Source organism: Triticum urartu, chromosome 7A, assembly GCF_056163025.1.
Source record: "Triticum urartu cultivar PI428250 chromosome 7A, HENAU_Tu73, whole genome shotgun sequence".
Classification (NCBI taxonomy): Eukaryota; Viridiplantae; Streptophyta; class Magnoliopsida; order Poales; family Poaceae; genus Triticum; species Triticum urartu.
The window spans coordinates 195,079,620-195,091,308 of NC_141879.1; positions in this window are offsets into that span (position 1 = coordinate 195,079,620).

Consider the following 11,689-nt stretch of genomic DNA (forward strand, 5'->3'; position numbering starts at 1 on the left):
GAGTGATTCCAGTGAATGCTTTATCATCTCTCCTGGGACTACATGAATAAGCTTTTTTGCTCAGGTTGGTACCGGCCTAAGGCCTTCATCCATATTAGTTTATTGTCATCTCTATTTGTATCGTGGTACTCTGTTGCTACTGTCATGAGAAACTCCTTTATCTTTACACATTAAAGTTTTGCAACCTATGATACATGCTAATGCTTTGAGTGTTGAGCTAATTGGCACTGATTAAATAAACTAAAACGTCTCTTTAAGCAAGACTACTATGTTGCTAACTTTACCCATTAAGATAATGAGGGTGCTTCTATTTGTTAGTGCATGTTTCATCAACTAGTCCCACTATTACATTAATCTCACTCTCTCAATATATGTGCCAACAGGGATGCTCTATTTTGGTGGAACTGCACAAAAACTTTAGGTGCTTCATTGCCTCAACTGTTTCCTTCCTTTCTAGTTAGTCGCTTATATTGGCTTGCTTCCTTCCTTTCCTATCAGTCACTTCCCTTATCTCAGCTTACAGATAATGGAAATAGTAATTGATATGCTACCTCACACAGGTTGGTACCGGTCTTTATCCTGATTATTGTGCTTTTCATATGTATTGGTAATTTGGTATTGTGCTACTGTTTGCCAATTTCATAAAGGAGTAACTTGGAGCCTGAACTCGCAGGCAAATCATTACATTGGGCGATCTCAGTAGAACTGCACAAAAAGATCAGATGGACAGATACTTATGTTGCTGCTATGTACTCCAAAGTTCACTCAGACAAGCATCAATGTTGACAATAAGAAGAGCCTATATTCGTTCGAGTATCAACCGGCGTCAACCAGTTGTCAAACTCCAAGTATTAGGAGAGTGAACACCAAAAATATTGCTTGGCACATAGCCTAGAAAAACACAGTCTGGTCTTTGGTCCCAACTTGTGCCTTTTGGTTATCGGCACATATGGTAGCGAACTGTATGGCATGGAGTCTAAAGATTCCAGACAAGTTGGTTGACACGTATATTCATATGGCACTTAATCATTCTACATGCCAGGGATGCTCTATTTCAGTTGAACTGCACAAAAAAATTGGGTGGTTCATTTTATCAACCGCCTCCTTTCTTGTCTGCAATGTAGAATTTTGGCAAGCTACAGGACCAAGATGAGCCAGTGAACTAATTGGATGAAAGTAGTGGCCACTATTTCGAGGATAAACCTACAAGGAAAGTTCAGATTGTCTGTGTTGCCTCTTATGTACTCGAAAGTTTACTCGTACAAGCATTAATTTTACCAAGAAGTACCTCCGACTGAACACCATTTACCAGTTTGTACCCTAGGTAATTAAAGTTTGTCCATGGATGATATTGGCTATGATCTCAATCATTTGGATGCATAAACATACTGAACATGTGTATATCTGAATCTTTTTGTGAATTATCTATGAATATTGTCTTGTGACCTATCAATCATTTGGATGCATAGACATGCTGAATTTGTGTATATATGAATCTTTTGAGTTGTTGATTGTGAATGTTGGCTATGAATATGAACATGTCCTGTGAACCTGAGTTTGATACGAATGTTTACATTTTCTGTTGTACTTGTGTGTGAACTTGTTATTATGTCTACTATGGGATTTGTGACGTGTGAGTGTTAACGGCACACCTTCTTCCCGAGAATAATTGCACCTGCTTGTTAGGGTAGCAACGGCGCATCATCTCTTTTTAATCTTTTTTGCTTTGTCTTCCCCCCTCCCCCACTCAACCCCTGCCGTAATGTTTTCGGCCTCAAAATAAACATAGTACTGCATTGTTTTGGGGGCTTGATGAAAAATCGAGTGCTGCTTTATGTAGGTTGGCTCGCCCAGCAAATGGGTCGTTGGTCCACTACGGACTAGGAGGCTAAAAATACAAGTTGTATGGTGCAGAGGAATGTAAAAACGCCATCGAGAGCCATCCACTGGAAAAAAACTCGCGTCTAATGTGCTTCTTCAGTCGCGCCGCCGGCCCCCTCTTTAATCTAGTTCGCTCCATTCCCCAACCAGCAGCATGATACGGAAGTTTATTTCCCCCTCGCGCCTACTGGGGGATTAAAGAAGCACAACATCGAACCCAACACTGGTGGTGGCTGCTTGTCCAAGTAATTTTCAGATAAGGAACTGCATGTTTCAGAGGCAGAGCATTTAAATCAACAGGCACTTTTCAAACATGGATAACAGAATTTTGGAAATTTTATTCATGGTAAAAAATGGAACTAACAACAAGTTAACATCATGCTGATCAACATTCATGTGTACCACATCTTCATATGATGCAAAGCCAAAAAAATATGCTATTTTCAAAATGGCAAGATAATGTTGAGTGTGTGAAAAACTGGGTAAACTAGGGACGGAATTTTGGCAAGTGTTAGATATTTTTCAACTGCAACAGTTGGAATCGAACCCGGGCACTACAGCTTTTGGGTGAGAGGGCTGCAGCCATCGGGCTAGTGCGGTATGTTCGAAAGAATGAAGGCGTCTTCCCTGGCTTCGGTTCTTTCGCATCCGTGTGCGCTCGCCGTGGCGCCGCCGTATGCCGTTGTCAACATGCTCAAAAAACGAGAGGAATCCGGATAGGACTCTACGCCAAGAGACTGACAGTGGGGACCCACCAGGTCCAAGCCGTACGCAAGCAAGTACCCCATTGGAAAAAAAGCTTCCTCTTAATTGTATACTGATGTTGGGGCCCACGGGTTTGTCAACCTTAGTCAATAAACGAAATAAATTTCCAATGATGACTGAAATTGGGGAGCTTTTTTTCAGGGGTATCGGGGATCTTTTTTTGTTGTTGTTGTGGGAAAGGGGTATCGGGGATCTAGCTGGTATCAGTTTTTTCCAGAGCACGAACAAGTATCAGCTAGGCCTAGGTTTTGTTTTTTAACATGCGTAGCCCACGACATACGGAGACAGTGGTTTCAACTTATTTTTTGAGGTCCATCATGTATGTACCAGCCTATGGTCCTCCCAGCGTAGGTTTTACTTTTTCTTAAAGATCTGGAGCCCAATGTATTTTTTTAATAAAACACAGATCTATGTTCTATTGATCTATATATAAGAATAATAATGTTGTGTCCAATTTATGTTTCCCCTTCTAACCACATTATATATATATTTATATTATTGCTATTATTGTATATTTAATAGAGACTTACATATACATTATAAAAACATCCCACGTGTTATTAACTTATAAAAGTAAATGTTTAACAGAAGTTGGCAAGGAAAATCCTAGTTGTTTTTGACTCACAGGCATGGAAAATCCTAGTAATTGCGTACAAAAGCTTGCGAATATTTTAAGGACCAATGTAACAATAACGCGCTCATTTTTGTTTAGAGCAATAACTCGCTAATTTGTTAATTATATATATATAACATGTGTCGCTCCGGTTTATTTTTTGATATTAATTGCTCCTTCTAACCTAACATTATATATAGAACGAGCCCAGCTAATTTGTGTATTTCAAGAATGTGCAAATGGGCTGGGATTTCTTAGAAATATTAAATGGGCCGCATTGATGCGAAATTATTTGTTCACCCAACCCAGCAAACGGACTGTAAATTTTAGAAAACATGGGTTAAATATATGCCACATTTTTGCAGGCTAACATGTGGGCCAATAGGTCGAAGCCTACGCAAGGTGTTGGGGATATTACTACTAGATGTAAACCGGCCAGGAGTAGCCGGATTAACTTTATGAAGATTAGAAGCCCATGAAGACGTAAGAATGATGGCGCTTTACGAAAGCCCAAGGCCCAAAGGCGAGTTAAGGCCCGTAGATGTAAACCGGCCTTATTATGTAACTTGCATTGTAAGATAGGAAGGATAGAGACCGAGCCGGACACGTTTATGATCCGGCCTCGGGGCTCTGTAAACCGGCGGGCGTCAACCTATGTATATAAAGGGACGACCCGGCAGTGGTTTAGGGACAGACACAACAACTCGAGAGCCAGGCAAAGCGGATTCGCTCCCTGGTCATCAAAACCCTAGCAATACCAACACAACTAGACGTAGGCTTTTAACTTCATCGAAGGGGCTGAACTAGTATAAAAACCCTTGTGTCCCTTGTTCGGTTTAACCCCTTTAAACCAACCCGTAGTGATGCCTCCATGACTAAGTCCTTTCATGAGGACATCTACCGTGACAAACCCGAGACAGTTGGTGCCCACCATGGGGCCATCGCACGATGGTTTCGAGTTCTTGAAGGGCAGCTTCGAAGGACTCAAGGGATATGCTGTGGGCCGGATGACGAAGAGTCGTTGCGGCAAGCTCTACATCGACGACGCAGGGTGGGGTCCCGAGGCCAGTTCGATCGAATACGGGTACCGGGTCCCCTATGGTGGAATTCACGTCTTCATCGGCAAGGTCGAAGAACCGGGCCCTGAGCCGAACACCTGCACCGACATCGTTGAGACGGCTCAGCGTGCAAGCCCTGCCCCGGTTCAGCCCGCAGCAAGGCATGTTTTCGTAGGAGTCATCCATGGAGCGGAGTATGAGGATGGACCAGCATCTGATGGAGAAACCCTTATCTATTCCTATGACGAGTGTCGGTGTCAAAACCGGCGGATCTCAGGTAGGGGGTCCCGAACTGTGCGTCTAGGCCGGATGGTAACAGGAGGCAAGGGACACGAAGTTTTACCAAGGTTCGGGCCCTCTCGATGGAGGTAAAACCCTACGTCCTGCTTGATTAATATTGATGATATGGGTAGTACAAGAGTAGATCTACCACGAGATCGAGGAGGCTAAACCCTAGAAGCTAGCCTATGGTATGATTATTGTTGATGTGTACGTTGTCCTACAGACTAAAACCCCCCGGTTTATATAGACATCGGATGGGGTTAGGGTTACATAGAGTCGGTTACAACGGTAGGAGATCTACATATCCGTATCACCAAGCTTGCCCTCCACGCCAAGGAAAGTCCCTTCCGGACACGGGACGGAGTCTTCAATCTTGTATCTTCACAGTCCAACAGTCTGGCCAAAGGATATAGTCCGGCTGTCCGGACACCCCCTAATCCAGGACTCCCTCAGTAGCCCCTGAACCAGGCTTCAATGACGACGAGTCTAGCGCGCAGATTGTCTTCGGCATTGCAAGGCGGGTTCCTCCTCCAAGTACTTCATAGAATATTTTGAACACAAAGATAGTGTCCGGCTCTGCAAAATAAGTTTCCACATATTGCCATAGAGAGAATAATATTTACACAAATCTAATCTGCTGACGTATTCCGTAGTGTGACACACCACGACCAAGCCTTTATCTGAGTCGTTTTATTATCCCACCTCAGCGCGTCATGCGAGGCGGTTTCCTTGGCATGTCTTGTTAAAGGAGAGATCGTGTCCGCTTATTCCGGGATTCTCATCAATGCGGGCGTCGGTAACCCAACCGCTTCTAGGACTCCTAGATCATAGGCAAGTCCAAACGGACATGAAGAGGACGCTTGATATTCACCCTCTTTATAAAGGGGACAAGGCTTTTATTTTTCCCTCCCGTGCTCAATCGAATCCTCCCCCCACCTCAAGCTCAAATGCCCGAAGTTCAGGTCAGGTGCTCCGAACCTTCAGTCATGTCCGGATCTAGCTTTCAAGGCCAATGGGTGCCTTCCTCCATCACGGAAGAAGACATCAAAAATTTGAGGGAGGCCATATATCTGATCGCCGAGATTTTGCATCGGCTGCCTCCCCGAGGGCAGGCCGTTCCCACCCCCGAACCCAACGAGAACGTCGTGTTCGTCTCCCACTTCCTCCGAGGTCTAGGCCTTGCTCTGGATCCTTTCGTCAGGGGTCTGATGTTTTATTACGGGCTAGACTTCCATGATCTAGCTCCGGACTCTTTTCTTCATATCACGACATTTATTGTTGTGTGCGAGGCCTTCCTCCGGGTTACCCCTCACTTTGGCCTCTAGCTCAAGACCTTTGAAGTGAAGCCGAAGATGATCGAGGGGCAACATGCAGCGTGTGGAGGTGCCTCAATACGCAAGATGACGGGAGCTCTGTGGCCCAAAGGTTCCATCCCAGAGGTGTCTGAATTATGGCAACAGGAGTGGTTCTACATCACGGCTCCTAGAAGTGCCAAGTGGGCGACCGCCCCTGTTTTCCGCTCGAGCCCTCCACCACAACTGATGTCATGGATCAGTAGGGGTCTGAGCTGGGGGCCAGCCAAGGACGTGCCTATACTGCAAAGCCGCGTTCGAGATCTCTTCAATGGAGATTTCAGTTTGGTTGCGGTAATACAAGTTATGTTGGTTCGTCAAGTCCAGCCTTGAAAACGCCGGCCTCTTCGCCTATGGGAGTTCAATCCCGAGGGACCGCGTGTCATTCAAAATTTTCTCAGCCTGACGCACGAGGAGATGTACAAGTCATTCTTCGGACCTCAGGTGGAGTGTCCGAAAATCTCCGAGGACGTGGGCCTGAGTAGTAACCGCGCCGCCGAACAGGTAAGGCATCTTCCGGCCAAACATACTATCTCTCCTTTGTTACGAAGTTATTTCTGAGAGTTTGCTTTTTGACCAGGACTGGCTAACAAAGGCGAAGTTGATTCGGTGTTCGGCCCCCCTCCCTGAGGGTTTGGAAAATCCGGTATTGGAAAAGATGCTCCAGACCGCACCTTGCCCGGAGCCCTTGAAGGAAGATACTGTGGAGGATAATGCGGGCGGACGCGGGCCCCCAACGCTGCCCATTCTAGCCGAGGGAGCGAGCGTCTCCATGAAGGAAGACGACCATAAGAAGAAAAGGACTGCGCCCGGGGATTCGGAAGCCGAAGCTTCCAAACGGGAGAAGAAGTCTCCCACAGAGGGTCCTACCTTGGGGGGCGTCGTTGCCGCACAAAGTCCGCGGGGGGATCAATTCTCCCGCGAGTCGTAAGTGACCCGAAATACTTTAATAGTACAGATATGCCATCTTTTTCTTCTGAGAAGATAACCATCGCATATATTTTTGCAGTTCGGGCCTTAGCCCCTCTCAAATGAGCTCGTCTTCGGGGGATCTTCTTCCAGAGATGATGGAGAGCGAAACGCCTCCTCCGGACTCCTCCGCTCCGGAAGCGGGCGACCCTAAAGTGTCGTCACGGAGGGCCTCTCCGAGTCCGGAGAGGTCAGAAGATAATCCCATTGACCCCCGAAGCTCCCAGTGTCCGGCTCCCGAAGAGAGAAGACAAAAGAGTCTGGCACCGTCTGGTGTGCGATCGGATGCTCTGAGGGAGTTGGTGGGGCGAGCGTCCATCTCAGATGAACACCGTGTGCTGATGAATACGGTGATGGAGAGAATATCGTCCGCCGAAAGCGGATTGCATGAAGCTTTTATGAGTCTACTGACAGGCTTTGAGGTATGTAAAAGAATGTATGATAGTCCTGCACATGCTAGGTGTGCCCTGTGTAGATAATAGCCCCTGAGACTCTGGTTGTCGTCGGAAACGACGACGAACAGAGGATCATATTCCCAAGTAATAACCATACTACCTCTATGTGCAGGTGATGGAAGCTCCGGTGGCTAGCTGGACTAGCGAGATTGCCCATTTAGAACGGCAGTTGGATGCGGCAGACGCCGACATCGAGCTTGTTAACAAAAGGCTTGACGAGGCACATGGTAAGTGTCATTATCTGGTAAACGCCACAATAGGAAGAGCAGTATGATGCCAGCGTCTTTAATATGTTGTGACTGCAGATGGAGCTGCCACTGTTGAAGCCTTGCGGGCAGAACTTGCCTGAGCGAAGGAACAAGCGAGGTTGGGTAATGCGGCTGCTTTGAAGGCGGCCGAAGAGTTACAAGCCGAGAAGGCCGCGCATGGTGAGAGCCGAGACAAGATGGCCAAGATGGCCATAGAATTAAAAGCTGCCACCGACCATTGCCGGGTTCTTGAAAAGGAAAACCAAGCGAAGGCATCGGACCTTGAGAAGGCTGCTGCGACGAGAAAAGACCTCCGCTCTGCTATGAGAGCAAAGAAGGAGGAGCTGCGGGAAGCCGGGGATATTGTAGCTGGGAAATCCTTTATGTTGCGGAGGAAGTTCGGAGATCCACGGTATGCCCCTCTGGATCGGCTGTGGAGTTCGGAGGATGTGTATATGGATTTGGCGGTGAGCGCTGCCAATGTGGCCAAGTACTTCCAGGGTCAGACAGACCGTGAAGTAGACCAGCTGTTTTGGAGACAATTCCATTCTCCCGAGCGTCCACTTTCATTGACTGACCAATTAGCCGAATGGGCCGAACTAAATAGGTTGTCCGGACTCTCCATGAGGTCTGTTGTGGATCAGCTATGGCCGGAAAGGTCAAAACCGAACAGCTATTTCAGCTTGGTGCAGCAGTTCCTTGACATGGTGCCGCGCATTAATGCGATGAAGAGGTCGGCGTGCATAGAGGGCGCACGGATGGCCTTTGCCCGTGTTAAGGCATACTGGTCGGAGATGGATGCTACTTCGGCAATAGGTTGAAAGGCTGCTGAGCACTACTTTGAAGAAGTTCTTGAGGGTGCCCGTTTGATAGAGACCCAGTGCTCAAAAAATATTATGTTTGAGTGATATGTAATCTCATTGTAAGCGAAATGCTTTTACAAATTTTTATAAGGCTATTTTTATACTTTTGCGTGAAAGTAATATGATGCCTCCTGGGTGGCCGTTTATGTATACATGTGTATAACCTAAAAGATTGCAGTAGTCGGCTTCAGCCCCCACGCATATAATGCGGAGGTGCTCGCAAAAACACGCGTTCACACTTAACCCAACATCTTGGTCCTATTAAGGAGGTGATAGCGGAGCGAGCGAGGCAACCGGACTATAATGCTTTAGCACTTTCACTTAGCCATAGGAGTTTGACAGTGGGGCTACTAGATAGCCCCTGGTGGCTCTGCACTCTCCCGGTTCCGGGGTGCGTACATGCCTGGCCGGAAAACGGCCCTTTGTTAAGGCAGAGGAATTCTAACATTCCCACAGGTCATCGAGTGGTTGACCAGTCTCACGCTATATCATGACAGTCAGTTTTCGGCTTTCTCTACTCAGGTGCTTGTCCGGATGAACCAGGGCACAATCGCAGTAGTTCTCCTGGTGCTACCTTAGCCGGTAAAGCGGAACGTAAGGCACCAAAACACAGGAGCCGGGCAAACCCAACATTTGACCAAAGACAATGATTCGGAGCTGATGCATATAGGGCCAAACTCGCGACGCCGAACACTCCCTAAGTTATTCGGTCTTTGTGGTATAAACCGGGCCTAAATAATGGCCTTTGTAAGAAGCCCCTTGCGTCCAGGTACGTGCATTGTTCTGGCGTGGCCACATGCCAAGACGTCAGCATCCTTCTCAATGGTGGATATGTATCAACAAGAGACAGTAAAAAAGGTTTACGCAGGGTCTTAATCTAAAAAGAATCCTTGGAGCGGGTCCCTGCTGCACGTCTGCGCCCGTGTCTCCGTTGTGCCGTATCCTGGACGGGTGTAGCACGATGATCCTCTGTAAAAGAGAGGAAATTACGTAAAAAAGTTGTCGTGCAAAAAGATAGTTTTTAAAGAAACCATGTATAATTCAAGATGATAAGAAATTGTCACTTGTCTGCGCGCGTTGAGCCCCTTGTATTGACAAATTGGGGTGTGACCACTTATTCGGTATAAATAGCGGCACCGGACTTGATTAGTTGTGTCTGAGGTCTTGATGACCTATTTGGATGCTTTCACTGGTCCGGGCGCCTTTAGTGTGTGGCTGCCACGGCAGCCGCACTCTCTTCGGCGCGTAGAGATCACTTGATATTTCCGTTCACTGAAATGATGTCACGTGGACCGGGCATCTTGAGTGTGAGGGAGGCGTAGTGTGGTATTGCATTAAAGCGAGCGAAAGCTTCGCGTCTGAGCAGTGCTTGATAGCCACTTTGAAACGGAGCGATGTGGAAGGTTAAATGCTCGTGACGGAAGTTATCGGGGGAGCCGAATATAACCTGTAGTAGGAGGGAGCCCGTACAACGAGCCCCTGGGCCTGGCGTTACTCCTTTAAAGGTAGTATTGCTATGGCGGATTTGTGTTGGGTCTAACCCCATCCCGCAGATTGTATCCTAATATATTAAGTTTAGGCTGCTGCTGCCGTCCATCAAGACTCGTGTGAAGTGATATCCGCCAACTACTGGGTCTAATACCAGGGCAGCCCATCCTGCGTGTCGGATACTTGCTGAGTAATCGCGATGGTCGAAAGTGATCGGTTGAGACGACCAGTGGCAGGACTTCGCGGTGACAGGCACTTGGGTATATTTTCCTGGGAGTGCCGTGTTGTTTTTTCCCTTGATCACATGTAACACGTTTACTGTTTTGACTTCTGGTGGAAACTTCTTTTGTTCCTCCGTGTCTTGCTTGGGAGGCTCGTCCTCGTCTTCACTTGGTGTATCCTCCCCCTTATGTACGGCGTTGAGCTTGCCGGACTGCTTGAAGACCCAACATTCTCTGTGGGTATGATTAGCAGGTTTACCAGGGGTACTATGGATCTGACATACTTGGTCCAGAATTTTGTTGAGGCTAGACAGTTCATCCCTGGTGTCTTTAGGGGGCGGCTATTGACCTGGCCGAGAGCTTTTGAATCCGGCATTTACTGTCGTGCCCTTCGTTCTGTATTCTTTATTCCAGCGTTTGTTATTGCTGTTGCGTCGTGATTTCCCGTTTCCATCTCTAACTTCAGATGTACTGGGGTCGCTGGTGCTGCATCTGGCTAGCCAGCTGTCCTCACCCGTGCAAAAGCGGGTCATGAGGTTCGTTAATGCGGCCATCGTTCTCGGCTTATTTTGCCCGAGGTGTCTGGCGAGCCATTCGTCACGGACGCTATGCTTGAAAGCTGCCAAGGCTTCGGCGTCCAGACAGTCGACAATCTGGTTCTTTTTAGTAAGAAACCTGTTCCAAAGCTTTCGGGCTGACTCTCTGGGCTGTTGAGTTATATGACTCAATTCGTCCGCATCCGGAGGTCGGACATAAGTCCCTTGAAAATTTGCCCGAAAGGCGTCTTCGAGCTCTTCCCAACTTCCAATGGAGCTTTCGGGGAGGCCTTTGAGCCAGTGACGAGCTGGCCCTTTGAGCTTGAGGGGTAGGTACTTGATGGCGTGGAGATCATCTCCTCGAGCCATATGGATATGAAGGATGTAGTCCTCAATCCAGACCCCAGGGTCTGTTGTTCCGTCGTATGCCTCTATGTTTACGGGCTTGAATCCCTCTAGAAATTCGTGGTCCAGTACCTCATCGGTGAAACATAGGGGGTGTGCGGCACCCCTGTAGCTGGGTGTACCGCGTTGTTCGGATGTTTGTTGTGTTGCATTGTATGCTGGGGCGCGCTTGCGTGGTCCATAGATGGATCTGGTTGCGCCGTCCTTTGGGTGCGAGCCCTCGCATGGGTCGCGTATTGTATTGTGAGCGGCATTGTATGCCGCTCTGTGTTGGTAGAGGGGTCGTCTATCCGACCAGGTGGCTGCTTTAATATTTGGTTGTGGGGGTTCTGAGGCCTCCTCATCGAATTCACGTAGCAGCTTCTGCTTTGGGTAGCTCTTGGAGGGGCGATTGTCGCCGTACCTTGCTGCAGTGCTGAGTATTTTACTCCATCTGAATTGGAGTGTGTCTTGCACGGCCTTGAGCCTTTTCTTCTGCTTTTTCAGGCTCCTCGCGGTGGCAACAAGCCTTTTATGGGCAGTCTGCTGCTCCGGGTGTCTGTCCGGCGTTATG